Source organism: Lactuca sativa, chromosome 3 (genome assembly GCF_002870075.4).
Source record: "Lactuca sativa cultivar Salinas chromosome 3, Lsat_Salinas_v11, whole genome shotgun sequence".
Lineage (NCBI taxonomy): Eukaryota > Viridiplantae > Streptophyta > Magnoliopsida > Asterales > Asteraceae > Lactuca > Lactuca sativa.
The window spans coordinates 324,628,565-324,643,998 of NC_056625.2; positions in this window are offsets into that span (position 1 = coordinate 324,628,565).

Consider the following 15,434-nt stretch of genomic DNA (forward strand, 5'->3'; position numbering starts at 1 on the left):
CGGTTCTTGCTTCTCTCCCTGTCTACTGGGCTTCTGTGATGTTATTACCGAAAGGTATAATTAAAGAAGTAGAAAAAATAATGAGAGATTTTTTGTGGAGGAGTGGACAAAATAGTAAAGGATGTGCTAAGGTTTCTTGGAAGGATATATGCAAGCTAAGGAAATATGGTGGACTTGGATTGAAAAATCTTAGAAATTGGAACATAGCTCTTCTTTCAAGCAGAATATGGAAGATTATCAGTGATCATGATTCTCTGTGGGTGAAATGAGTTAAAGTTTATCATCTTGAGGGTAGGAGTTTTTGGGATGTGGGATCAAAAGACAAAATGAGCTGGAGCTGGAGGAATTTATTGAAGATAAGGCCTTATGTGCGGAACTATTTTTTTACTCAGATTGGTAATGGCGAAGATACGTTTATGTGGTTTGACAATTGGCATCAACTTGGGCCTTTGAGTTATGTCCTTTCGCATAGGGAAATTTCTAATGCTGGTTATAATATTAAGGACAAAGTTAGTGAAGTCATTGTTAATGCTGATTGGAGATGGCCTGTTGAATGGTTAGATATGATCCCTCAATTGAATGAATTTCCAGTTATTAATCTTATCAGAGAGAAAAAAGATAAAGTATACTGGTTAGATTCTAAAGGCAAGATTGTTCCATTTGCTGCTAGTCAAGTTTCTTCTTTGCTTAACTGCAATGAACCAATGGTGGACTGGTATGATTTGGTGTGGTTTCAAAACAGAATTCCAAACCATAGTTTCATTCTTTGGCTTGCCATTCGTGGAAGACTTAGAACTCAAGATAGAATGAAGAAATGGAAAGAATCAAATGATTTATGTTGTGTTTTCTGCAATAATCAAATGGATTCACATTCTCATCTCTTTTTTGAATGCGGCTACTCAATGGATGTGTGGAAGGTGATAAAAAGCAAGGTGAATTTGAATCACAGATCAGGCGATTGGTTTGAAATAATCAAAGAGATCCAAAGTTCTTTAAAGAAGAAGAGTATTGAGAATTTTATCAAAAAAGTGGCTTTGGCAGCTTCCATTTATCATATTTGGAATGAAAGAAATAAAAGATTATTTGGAAAGCAGAGAAATTCTGTGGAAAATACTGTTAAGGCCATTATTGATGATATTAGGCTTAAGATTTTTAGCCTTAATGTGGGATATCTTGGGCTTAATGAAGGAATCTGTAAAGAGTGGAATGTTCCTGTCAATAAAAATGATTATTTTCATGAATATCGAAAGTAATGTGAGGATTGAATTGTGTGGGTCTTTAGCTGATTGGCTGGGTTGGAAGCGATGGAAGGATTGTAATTGTGGTATTGATATGGAAGAAAAAAGGAAGAATTTTAATAAAAGCGAGAGAATAAGAAATTGGGTCAAAGGGTATTTTGGTCAATTTTGGGGAGAAAATATAATGGATTATTATTCTGTGAATTACTTTGTCGTTTATGGGGCTGATTCTATGGCCTATTTGAAGGTTCGGCAGGAGATAGATTGGAAGAATAAAATTCACAGGTTAATTTGGTTTGAACAGAGGCTGATTGGTAATTGGGAAAATATCTTAGGTATTGCGGATTTAATGGGCTGGGAGTTTAAAAAACGAATGAAAATGGAAGATGGGAATGGAAGGTATGATAATAAGCGAATCATTGTTTCAATTGTGATGGATAATAAGCGAGGGCAATTTGGGCAATTTATCAATTTTGAAGAAGACTGTCGCTGGGATGTTCATAATGAGAGCTGGGTGATTTTGCGATATGGTTGGAATAAGGATACGGGGAATAAAAGCTTTTTACATAATAGTATGAGAGGAAAGGGGTATTTTGGTCAATTTTGTTTTATTAATGCTATGAATTAGAGAGGAAAGGGGTATTTTGGTCAATTTTGTTTTATTAATGCTATGAATTACCCGGAGGATTGGAAGAAAATAGCGTGGAAGATTATTTGTTGCTGGGATTTTTCTTTTGAACTGGGGATGAACGAGAATTGGGAGAATGGGTTAGTGATCAGGTGTCTTTTATGCAAGGTCGGTAATTGTAAATTCATTTGGATGGAGGGCAGAAGACGGTGGAGTGATGATCAGCGAAGCCTGGATTGTATAGATATGGACAGGATTGGAAGAATGACATTGCGATTGGGGAATTGATGAGTTGGGTTTTTGAAAAGCAAATGGAAATTATTGAGGGAAGTGGGCGGTGTGGTGTTAAGCGGGTTTTAGTTTCAACTGAGATGAATAACAAGCAAGGGCAATTTGGGCATTTTCCTAGTCTCGATGATTTTGGGTGCTGGAATGATCAAAGTGGAGATTGGTTGGGTATGCAAAGTGTCTGGAATAAAATTACTGGGAGTCAAATTTCTTTTCATGTTCGATTGAGGAGACAGGGGCATTTTGGTCAATTTTATGAGATGAGTGCCAATTTTAATCAATTTATGATGATTCTTTGGAGTTTGGCTATTAAGAGACAAAGATGGAACTATTGGATATGGATGAATTCTTTTGTTTTTGAAGGAGTTCATATCCAATATTATTACAAAAGAATTGACGGATATGGGACTTTTACCATTTTTTCCCTTAAAAATGGATTGCAACTTGGTTTAATCCCGAGTATCATTTGGTTTATGCCTTATGATGTGGATCAATTTTATCAATGCATGGGTTTTGTGCTCATACGTTGTAAATGTCCGCCTTGGAAACAAGGTGAGTATTTTCAAGGAATTGACGGAAATGAGACTTTTATTACTTTTTCCCTTAAAAGTAAAGAGCATCTCGGTTTGATCCCGAGTTTCATAAGAAAATTTTCTTATGAAGTGGGTTTTATGAATGTGCATATGGGTTATATCCCCATAAGTTGTGAGTTCTATCCTTGGAAACGAGGATTGGAAAATAAAGGAATTGACGGAAGGATATTTAATTATATCCTTAATTTTTTCGGCAATTTATTGCTAGAGGGTTCAATTCCCGAAAATAATTGGTTTAATCCTATTCATTTAGGGTCAAATCTTGGTTCAATTCCAAGTGATATAGTCAAGTGGTTTGCCCCTTTTTTCCAAAAAAGGATGATTTTTTCCGGTTCAAATCCGGAGCTTTTAGTCGGGTGGTTTTCTTTCTTTTTCCATAAAAAGAATTTAAATCTTGGTTCAATTCCAAGTAGTCTAGTCATGTGGTTGGCCCCTTTTTTCCAAAAAAGGATGAATTTATCCGGTTCAAATCCGGGAATTATAGTTTGGTTTTTCAACTTTTTCCGTAAAAAGTTCAAAAATCTTGGTTCAAATCCAAGTAATTTAGTTGGTGGGTTTTATGATTTTATCCATAAAAAATCTAAAGATGGAAAAAGCATCAAAGAGTTGAGGATGTTGAATATTGAAGATGGCAAATGGAATGGAAAGAGGAAGAATCAAAGTGAACAAAGATGTTTGGATGAAGATTGCAAAAAGTGGAAGATTGTGAATAGAAATAAAAGAGAGGATGATAGTTTGGCTTTTTATAGCAATATACTTTTGAGATGCATAAAAGATAATAAAGACAAAAGAATTGTGAGAAGAAAGAAGATGGTTATGGTGGCTATTATTGGGAATTGGAAAATTGACATGATTTGCATTTTCTTGTGGGACACATGGGATATTTTTGTTCATAGGCTTTGTGTTATTTTACACTCATGGATGTGGAGTATATATAGAGATTGCAATTTTGAAGTTTGAAAGGAAAAAAGGCGAGTTCATTTCAAGAGGGAAAGAAATTTTGAAGACCACTCCGGGTTGTGGAGTTGGGATAGATCAAAATGCAATTTCTTTGGTGACTTTGTTGCTAGGGTTAGCCTTTGGTTTTGGTATTTACTTGACATTTGGATTTTGGTCATTTTTGGGGATTGTCCAAAAATGACATAACTCTTGGTTCTCCTTTTTTTGAATTTATAAAATCTTTGCCGAGGCTTCGGCCTCTTTCCCAAAAAAAAAAAAAAACCCTAAACCCTGAACACTGAACCCTGAACCCTGAACCCTGAACCCTGAACCCTAAACCCTAAACCCTAAACCCTAAACCCTGCGATAGTAGGGTTGTAAGAGGTTTCGCTATGCTGGAGAAGTTCTGAATGAACCTGCGATAGTAGCCAGCTAGACCTAGAAATTGACGAATTTCAGTAGGTGTCTTTGGTGCTGACCAGTTCTCGATGGCCTTAATTTTGGAAGGGTCCACGTGTATTCCCTCTTCGCTAACAACATGGCCCAAGAATTCGTCTCGCCGAATCCAAAATTCGCACTTTGAGAACTTCGCGTAGAGCTTCTCCGATCGCAACGTTTCTAAGATTTTACGGAGACGTTGACTATGTTCCTCCTTACTTCGAGAGTAGATGAGTATGTCATCAATGAAGACGATGACGAACTGATCCAAGTAAGGACGACACACCCTATTCATCAGATCCATGAATACTGCGGGTGCGTTAGTTAATCCGAACGGCATCACTACAAACTCGTAGTGCCCATAACGAGTTCGGAAGGCTGTCTTGGGAACATCCTCCTCTAACACTCGTAGTTGGTGATATCCGGATCGCTGATCTATCTTCGAGAAGTAGTTGGCTCCTTGAAGTTGATCAAATAAATCGTCAATGCGGAGCAAGGGATAACGATTTTTAACGGTAAGTTTGTTGAGTTCTCTATAGTCGATGCACATGCGAAACAATCCATCTTTCTTCTTGACGAACAAGACCGGTGCTCCCCATGGTGAGAAGCTCGGTCGAATGAATCCCTTCTTGAGAAGTTCGTTAAGTTGACTGGAAAGTTCCTACATTTCAGCCGGTGCCAGACGATAAGGAGATTTGGCTACGGGGGTAGCCCCTGGCACTAAGTCGATTCTGAACTCGACTTGGCGTTGTGGTCGTAAACCAGGAAGTTCTTCTGGGAATATGTCGGGAAAGTCGCACACTTCTGGGATTTTCTGGATGTCTTTCAGTTCTTGACTGGTATCGACGACGTGTGCGAGGAATGCATGGTACTCCTTTCGCAAGCACTTCTGGGCTTGAATGCACGAAATGATGCGAAGGATCGTACTAGGTTTGTCGCCGTAAATAACTAAGGTTTCGTTGTTAGGAAGGTTAAGACGAACTACTTTTTCGAAGCACATAATGTCGGCGCGAAGAAGACTCAACCAATCCATACCGATGATAACGTCGAAACATTTAATTGGGACTGGCATGAGATCTATCTTGAAAGTATGGCCATCTAAAGTCAAAGTACAACCTACGTATATGCAGTTTGTACTCTCTGTTTTCCCGTTATCCATTTCTACCGTGAATGGGCTATCTAATGCAGATGGTTTTTGTTTAAGCAGGTGTGCAAATTTGTGACTTACAAAACTTTTCTCGGCTCCACTATCGAAAAGTATGCAAGCATATGAGATATCGAGGAGGAACGTACCAGTAACTATCGTAGGATCAGCTACTGCTTCCTCGTGGCCTAGGGCCATAACTCTTCCTACCCCTCCAACCATTACTGCTTTAGGGCAGTTCCTCTTGTAGCGGCCCACTTCGCCACAACCGTAGCAAGTTTGGCCCATACCAGCGTTAGGAGCCTGGGCGGCTTGAGCTGTTGGAGCCTTGCAGAAACGGGCGGTGTGCCCCTTCCTGTTGCAGTTAGAGCAGAACATCTCCTTGCAAGTTCCGTGGTGGTGGAAGCTGCATTTGTTGCACTTCGGAAGAGTTCCAGCATAAGTTTTTGCTGGTAAGGGGTTCGCAGGAACAACAGGAGTCACTGTGGAAGCATTGATCGCCACACGTTGTTGTTTATTGGAGGATCCTTGCGAAGCCCCTCTTTTCCTCTTATTCCACCCCTTCTTGTTGTTGTCCGGGTTGGACTTTTGGGGTACGGGTGTAGGGATTGTTGGGTTCTGAGGTTTCCGGTGATTGATAAGGGATTGTGCGAGTTCCTTGGCGCTATCAAAGGTAATAGGCTTGGAAGCGATCACACTTGACTGGATCTGGGGCGACAGTCCCCAGATATATCTCTCGATCTTTTTGCTCTGGAGAGCAACCATATCAGGGCATAAGTTTTCCAAATCACAAAACCTATTTGTGTAGGTAGTGATGTCGGATCCAACCATTTGTAGACCCCAGAATTCTTGCTCGAGTTTTTGTATTTCACCTCGAGGACAGTACTCTTTCATCAGCATGTCCTTTAACTTTTCCCAGCTGATGGAATACGCCACCACCAAAGTCAGATAGTTAACATGGTTGTTCCACCATGTTAGTGCTCTGTCAGAGAAGGTACAAGCTGCGAACTTGACCTTGTTACCTTCTTGGCATCCGCAGATCTCGAAGACAGATTCCATCTTCTCAATCCACTGTCTTAACACCATAACCCCACCAGTACCATTGAAGCTGCGGGGTTTGGCGTTTGTGAAGTCCTTTTAGGTGCATTCCCGAGGGTGTCCATGGCTCTCGCCGTGGTTCGAGGGCGGTGCACCTGTTCCTGATCCACTAGGGGCAGGAGCGTTGATTGTTGACACAGCAGCTGCAACTGCTGCTGTGAAAGCTGCCTGGAATATATTGGCATCGAAAGGATTTGGTGGTTAAAGAGGTACTGGTGGTGGTGGAGGTGGTGGTATTGGTGCTTCGTTGTTTGGGTTTCGCCTTGTACTTCTGCGTGGCGACATCTTTAACTGTACATTTAAAAGATGACGACATGGATAAGAATAAATGATTAATGAATGTGTCTCATGGACTAAATCCCCATAGCCCAACAACAGAAAGAATAGTATCACTAAATGAAGAAGATAGAATTTGGATAATAATTTCCATAAGATTAGATATCCCTCAATAATACTGGAATTACAGATGTAACAAGTTCGGGAAAATGGCCTAGAAGTAGGCCTTACATCAACCAAGATGGAAAATTTTGACAGAATTAGGACTAGATCAAGACCTAACAGGTCTAGAATTTATACAGATAGGAAATTAGACCAAAGTTTTACATAAACTAGGTTATATCCAAAATATGAGTGGACGATATTCTATCGGCGACGAGAACTGCTAGCATGAGTCCTTGATCCCGACAGTAGATGTTCAATGTCCCTTATACGCCTGTCCGACCTTGCTTGCTGAGCTCGAAGTTCTCTAACTTCAGCTCGGGTTTCAGCAAGTTCCCTCTGCAGATTTGCATTGCGGACCAGAGTCCTTTCATGAGCAGACTCTAGTTGGCGAATGTGGACGGTGTTAACACCTGAGTTGGCGTCAACTTCCAAGACTTGATTGATAGTCGCCTGAGCCATTATCGTGTTCCGGGAAATCCTACGCACCATGATCGGTAGGACTCTATCAGCAGAACCTCCTTTGGTGAGGTTGTAGAAACTTCAGTCCCCATTGTAGGGAATGGGCTGACCCTGTTTATGACTCCATGTAATCAATTTAGTGGCCCACAGAGGTGTGGGTCCTTGAAACACAGGGCGGGGGTTCAGGTTTGGGTTTTGAGCATTTGGGGGTAGGTTGTTGACTTCTGGCTCCGAGTCAGAACTATCAGAAAAACCCTCAGCATGGTGATCATCCAAAGGAATTGGGTGATCATCTTCTGGTTTTGCCTCTAGCCAACCAGCATTGCCTTGGTTTGGGAAGTACGGATCGCCATGGTGAAATCCAGCCATTTTAATCTACGCGAGAAAAGGGGCATAAGAAATAGTTAAAATAGACGATTAAAATGGCTGGATTTCACCATGGCGATCCGTACTTCCCAAACCATCAACCAAATAATTGCCATGGGGCATAAGAAATAGTTAAAATAGACGATTAAAATGGCTGGATTAAAATGGCTGGATTTCACCATGGCGATCCGTACTTCCCAAACAGGAGGAAATAAAGAATGTTGATCAATGATGATGAATATTGGGTGTTGGAATGTGAGGGGTTCGAATTTAAGACCTAAACAGGAGGAAATAAAGAATGTGATCAGAAGCAATAATTTGTCTTTGTTTGCTATTCTTGAGTCTCAGCTGAGATTTAATAAGTTGCAAACAATGTGTAATAATGTTTTTGGGAACTGGATGTGGATTTCAAATCAAGATGTGAGCCCTAAAGGCACTCGTATTATTATTGGATGGGATCCGGATGAAATTGTTGTTATGCCGTTGGATGCTAATAGCCAAGTGATGCATTGTCAAGTCCTTTTCATAAAAGATAATAAAAGATTGTTTTGTTCTTTTGTCTATGGCTGCAATTATTATATAGACAGAAGAAAGCTTTGGGATTCGATGGAAAAGCATTCTTATTTGGTTGATGGTCAATCGTGGTTGATTGCTGGAGATTTTAATGTAACTAGGGAGCTGGTGGACTCGATGGCTGGTAGTTCAAAAATAACGAGGGGTATGGTGGAATTCAACGAATGTATTAATCGTATTGAAGTCCAAGATATTAATAGGAATGGGTTACATTACACATGGAATCAAAGGCCGAGAGGAGCTGCTGGAGCTTTGAAAAAACTTGATCGCGTCTTGGGGAATATGAAGCTTATTGAAGAATTTCCCAATGTGTTTGCTAATTTTCAGCCCTATAGGAATTCGGATCATAGTCCTATGATTATAAAATTCCCAGTTAAAAAGAAGTTCAAGATAAGACCTTTCAAGTTTGTTAATTCTCTTGTGTTGGTTGATAAATTTCTTCCCATTGTTGAAAATTTTTGGAATTCTGAAATAGAAGGGCATGGGATGTTTAGGTTTTGTCAGAAGTTGAAAATTCTAAAAAAGCCTCTAAGGAATTTGTTAAAGACCCATGGCAATTATGCAGAAAAAGTTTTCAAGTGCAGAGAGGAATTATGCAGGATCCAAAATAGTCTTGATATTGATCCTCATAATGAAGATTTGAGATTTGAAGAGGGAATTTATCTTCAATCTTTTCTGAAAGCTAGCTGGGAAGAAGAGTGTTATTTAAAGCAAAGAGCAAAAATTCAATGGCTTAAGGAAGGAGATGCTAATACAGCTTATTTTCATAAAGTTGTTAAAGGAAAAATTAATAGAAATAGAATAGAAACTATCATTGATGGAAATGGAAATTGGAAGGAAGGAGAAGAGGCTTTTAAAGTTATTGTTGAATATTTCAGCAAATTTCTGGGAGTTGAACATGCTGTGGAATCTATTGCCAACCCGGAAATTCTGTTTTCAAGGAAACTTGATAACCAACAAGCTGTTGAAATGGTAAAAGAAGTTACGAATGAGGAAATCAAGGCTGCTCTTTTTGATATTGATGATGACAAAGCGCCTGGACCTGATGGCTATTCTTCCAAATTCTTTAAAAAGGCCTGGAGGATTGTTGGGGATGATTTTTGTTGTGCTATTAAGGAATTTTTTCTGTCTAAAAAGATTCTTAAGGAATTAAATGCCACGGTTATTGCTTTAGTTCCAAAAATTCCGACTCCTGGCAAGGTTGCAGATTACCGCCCGATTTCTTGTTGCAACGTCATTTATAAATGTATAAGTAAAATTATAGTTAATCGTATCAGAGAGCATCTTGGGTGTTTGGTTTCTGACAACCAATCGGCTTTCATCCCGGGGAGGTCTATATTGGATAATATTCTCCTTTCTCAAGAACTTGTCAAGGGCTACCACATTGATAGAGGATTTGCTCGCTGTGCTATGAAAGTAGACATTCAAAAAGCATATGATACGGTTAACTGGAATTTTCTGCTTAGCATTTTGAAAGAGTTTGGATTCCATGATACTATGATAAAATGGATTATGAACTGTGTTTCCACTTCTTCGTTTATGATCAATATAAATGAGAACTTTCATGGGTTTTTTCAAGGAAGAAGGGGTCTTAGGCAGGGGTGTCCTCTCTCCCCTTACCTTTTTACCCTTGTTATGGAAGTGTTTAACCTGATTCTTAAAAAGGGTATAAGGGAGAGCAATGATTTCAAATTTCATTGGAGATGCAAAGAGCAGGAAATCACGCACTTGTGTTTTGCCGATGACCTGATGGTCTTTTGTCATGGAAATCCTGGTTTGATAAAAGTGGTGAAGAAGGCTATGGATGATTTTGCTAAAATTGCAGGTCTTGTTCCCAATTTGACTAAAAGCCACATTTTTTTTGGGAATGTTAAGGATACGGTTAAAAGGAAAATTTTGAGAATTCTTCCTTTTGTTGAAGGGAAGTTGCCCATGAAATATCTTGGGATTCCTTTAGTTTCTACTAAATTATTTAATAGAGACTGCAAGGGTCTTATAGATAAAGTGAAGAATAGAGTCAATGATTGGAAGAATAAGTCTCTCTCTTATGCGGGTAGGCTTCAATTGATCAGTGCGGTTCTTGCTTCTCTCCCTGTCTACTGGGCTTCTGTGATGTTATTACCGAAAGGTATAATTAAAGAAGTAGAAAAAATAATGAGAGATTTTTTGTGGAGGAGTGGACAAAATAGTAAAGGATGTGCTAAGGTTTCTTGGAAGGATATATGCAAGCTAAGGAAATATGGTGGACTTGGATTGAAAAATCTTAGAAATTGGAACATAGCTCTTCTTTCAAGCAGAATATGGAAGATTATCAGTGATCATGATTCTCTGTGGGTGAAATGAGTTAAAGTTTATCATCTTGAGGGTAGGAGTTTTTGGGATGTGGGATCAAAAGACAAAATGAGCTGGAGCTGGAGGAATTTATTGAAGATAAGGCCTTATGTGCGGAACTATTTTTTTACTCAGATTGGTAATGGCGAAGATACGTTTATGTGGTTTGACAATTGGCATCAACTTGGGCCTTTGAGTTATGTCCTTTCGCATAGGGAAATTTCTAATGCTGGTTATAATATTAAGGACAAAGTTAGTGAAGTCATTGTTAATGCTGATTGGAGATGGCCTGTTGAATGGTTAGATATGATCCCTCAATTGAATGAATTTCCAGTTATTAATCTTATCAGAGAGAAAAAAGATAAAGTATACTGGTTAGATTCTAAAGGCAAGATTGTTCCATTTGCTGCTAGTCAAGTTTCTTCTTTGCTTAACTGCAATGAACCAATGGTGGACTGGTATGATTTGGTGTGGTTTCAAAACAGAATTCCAAACCATAGTTTCATTCTTTGGCTTGCCATTCGTGGAAGACTTAGAACTCAAGATAGAATGAAGAAATGGAAAGAATCAAATGATTTATGTTGTGTTTTCTGCAATAATCAAATGGATTCACATTCTCATCTCTTTTTTGAATGCGGCTACTCAATGGATGTGTGGAAGGTGATAAAAAGCAAGGCGATTGGTTTGAAATAATCAAAGAGATCCAAAGTTCTTTAAAGAAGAAGAGTATTGAGAATTTTATCAAAAAAGTGGCTTTGGCAGCTTCCATTTATCATATTTGGAATGAAAGAAATAAAAGATTATTTGGAAAGCAGAGAAATTCTGTGGAAAATACTGTTAAGGCCATTATTGATGATATTAGGCTTAAGATTTTTAGCCTTAATGTGGGATATCTTGGGCTTAATGAAGGAATCTGTAAAGAGTGGAATGTTCCTGTCAATAAAAATGATTATTTTCATGAATATCGAAAGTAATGTGAGGATTGAATTGTGTGGGTCTTTAGCTGATTGGCTGGGTTGGAAGCGATGGAAGGATTGTAATTGTGGTATTGATATGGAAGAAAAAAGGAAGAATTTTAATAAAAGCGAGAGAATAAGAAATTGGGTCAAAGGGTATTTTGGTCAATTTTGGGGAGAAAATATAATGGATTATTATTCTGTGAATTACTTTGTCGTTTATGGGGCTGATTCTATGGCCTATTTGAAGGTTCGGCAGGAGATAGATTGGAAGAATAAAATTCACAGTTAATTTGGTTTGAACAGAGGCTGATTGGTAATTGGGAAAATATCTTAGGTATTGCGGATTTAATGGGCTGGGAGTTTAAAAAACGAATGAAAATGGAAGATGGGAATGGAAGGTATGATAATAAGCGAATCATTGTTTCAATTGTGATGGATAATAAGCGAGGGCAATTTGGGCAATTTATCAATTTTGAAGAAGACTGTCGCTGGGATGTTCATAATGAGAGCTGGGTGATTTTGCGATATGGTTGGAATAAGGATACGGGGAATAAAAGCTTTTTACATAATAGTATGAGAGGAAAGGGGTATTTTGGTCAATTTTGTTTTATTAATGCTATGAATTAGAGAGGAAAGGGGTATTTTGGTCAATTTTGTTTTATTAATGCTATGAATTACCCGGAGGATTGGAAGAAAATAGCGTGGAAGATTATTTGTTGCTGGGATTTTTCTTTTGAACTGGGGATGAACGAGAATTGGGAGAATGGGTTAGTGATCAGGTGTCTTTTATGCAAGGTCGGTAATTGTAAATTCATTTGGATGGAGGGCAGAAGACGGTGGAGTGATGATCAGCGAAGCCTGGATTGTATAGATATGGACAGGATTGGAAGAATGACATTGCGATTGGGGAATTGATGAGTTGGGTTTTTGAAAAGCAAATGGAAATTATTGAGGGAAGTGGGCGGTGTGGTGTTAAGCGGGTTTTAGTTTCAACTGAGATGAATAACAAGCAAGGGCAATTTGGGCATTTTCCTAGTCTCGATGATTTTGGGTGCTGGAATGATCAAAGTGGAGATTGGTTGGGTATGCAAAGTGTCTGGAATAAAATTACTGGGAGTCAAATTTCTTTTCATGTTCGATTGAGGAGACAGGGGCATTTTGGTCAATTTTATGAGATGAGTGCCAATTTTAATCAATTTATGATGATTCTTTGGAGTTTGGCTATTAAGAGACAAAGATGGAACTATTGGATATGGATGAATTCTTTTGTTTTTGAAGGAGTTCATATCCAATATTATTACAAAAGAATTGACGGATATGGGACTTTTACCATTTTTTCCCTTAAAAATGGATTGCAACTTGGTTTAATCCCGAGTATCATTTGGTTTATGCCTTATGATGTGGATCAATTTTATCAATGCATGGGTTTTGTGCTCATACGTTGTAAATGTCCGCCTTGGAAACAAGGTGAGTATTTTCAAGGAATTGACGGAAATGAGACTTTTATTACTTTTTCCCTTAAAAGTAAAGAGCATCTCGGTTTGATCCCGAGTTTCATAAGAAAATTTTCTTATGAAGTGGGTTTTATGAATGTGCATATGGGTTATATCCCCATAAGTTGTGAGTTCTATCCTTGGAAACGAGGATTGGAAAATAAAGGAATTGACGGAAGGATATTTAATTATATCCTTAATTTTTTCGGCAATTTATTGCTAGAGGGTTCAATTCCCGAAAATAATTGGTTTAATCCTATTCATTTAGGGTCAAATCTTGGTTCAATTCCAAGTGATATAGTCAAGTGGTTTGCCCCTTTTTTCCAAAAAAGGATGATTTTTTCCGGTTCAAATCCGGAGCTTTTAGTCGGGTGGTTTTCTTTCTTTTTCCATAAAAAGAATTTAAATCTTGGTTCAATTCCAAGTAGTCTAGTCATGTGGTTGGCCCCTTTTTTCCAAAAAAGGATGAATTTATCCGGTTCAAATCCGGGAATTATAGTTTGGTTTTTCAACTTTTTCCGTAAAAAGTTCAAAAATCTTGGTTCAAATCCAAGTAATTTAGTTGGTGGGTTTTATGATTTTATCCATAAAAAATCTAAAGATGGAAAAAGCATCAAAGAGTTGAGGATGTTGAATATTGAAGATGGCAAATGGAATGGAAAGAGGAAGAATCAAAGTGAACAAAGATGTTTGGATGAAGATTGCAAAAAGTGGAAGATTGTGAATAGAAATAAAAGAGAGGATGATAGTTTGGCCTTTTATAGCAATATACTTTTGAGATGCATAAAAGATAATAAAGACAAAAGAATTGTGAGAAGAAAGAAGATGGTTATGGTGGCTATTATTGGGAATTGGAAAATTGACATGATTTGCATTTTCTTGTGGGACACATGGGATATTTTTGTTCATAGGCTTTGTGTTATTTTACACTCATGGATGTGGAGTATATATAGAGATTGCAATTTTGAAGTTTGAAAGGAAAAAAGGCGAGTTCATTTCAAGAGGGAAAGAAATTTTGAAGACCACTCCGGGTTGTGGAGTTGGGATAGATCAAAATGCAATTTCTTTGGTGACTTTGTTGCTAGGGTTAGCCTTTGGTTTTGGTATTTACTTGACATTTGGATTTTGGTCATTTTTGGGGATTGTCCAAAAATGACATAACTCTTGGTTCTCCTTTTTTTGAATTTATAAAATCTTTGCCGAGGCTTCGGCCTCTTTCCCAAAAAAAAAAAAAAACCCTAAACCCTGAACCCTGAACCCTGAACCCTGAACCCTGAACCCTGAACCCTAAACCCTAAACCCTAAACCCTAAACCCTGCGATAGTAGGGTTGTAAGAGGTTTCGCTATGCTGGAGAAGTTCTGAATGAACCTGCGATAGTAGCCAGCTAGACCTAGAAATTGACGAATTTCAGTAGGTGTCTTTGGTGCTGACCAGTTCTCGATGGCCTTAATTTTGGAAGGGTCCACGTGTATTCCCTCTTCGCTAACAACATGGCCCAAGAATTCGTCTCGCCGAATCCAAAATTCGCACTTTGAGAACTTCGCGTAGAGCTTCTCCGATCGCAACGTTTCTAAGATTTTACGGAGACGTTGACTATGTTCCTCCTTACTTCGAGAGTAGATGAGTATGTCATCAATGAAGACGATGACGAACTGATCCAAGTAAGGACGACACACCCTATTCATCAGATCCATGAATACTGCGGGTGCGTTAGTTAATCCGAACGGCATCACTACAAACTCGTAGTGCCCATAACGAGTTCGGAAGGCTGTCTTGGGAACATCCTCCTCTAACACTCGTAGTTGGTGATATCCGGATCGCTGATCTATCTTCGAGAAGTAGTTGGCTCCTTGAAGTTGATCAAATAAATCGTCAATGCGGAGCAAGGGATAACGATTTTTAACGGTAAGTTTGTTGAGTTCTCTATAGTCGATGCACATGCGAAACAATCCATCTTTCTTCTTGACGAACAAGACCGGTGCTCCCCATGGTGAGAAGCTCGGTCGAATGAATCCCTTCTTGAGAAGTTCGTTAAGTTGACTGGAAAGTTCCTACATTTCAGCCGGTGCCAGACGATAAGGAGATTTGGCTACGGGGGTAGCCCCTGGCACTAAGTCGATTCTGAACTCGACTTGGCGTTGTGGTCGTAAACCAGGAAGTTCTTCTGGGAATATGTCGGGAAAGTCGCACACTTCTGGGATTTTCTGGATGTCTTTCAGTTCTTGACTGGTATCGACGACGTGTGCGAGGAATGCATGGTACTCCTTTCGCAAGCACTTCTGGGCTTGAATGCACGAAATGATGCGAAGGATCGTACTAGGTTTGTCGCCGTAAATAACTAAGGTTTCGTTGTTAGGAAGGTTAAGACGAACTACTTTTTCGAAGCACATAATGTCGGCGCGAAGAAGACTCAACCAATCCATACCGATGATAACGTCGAAACA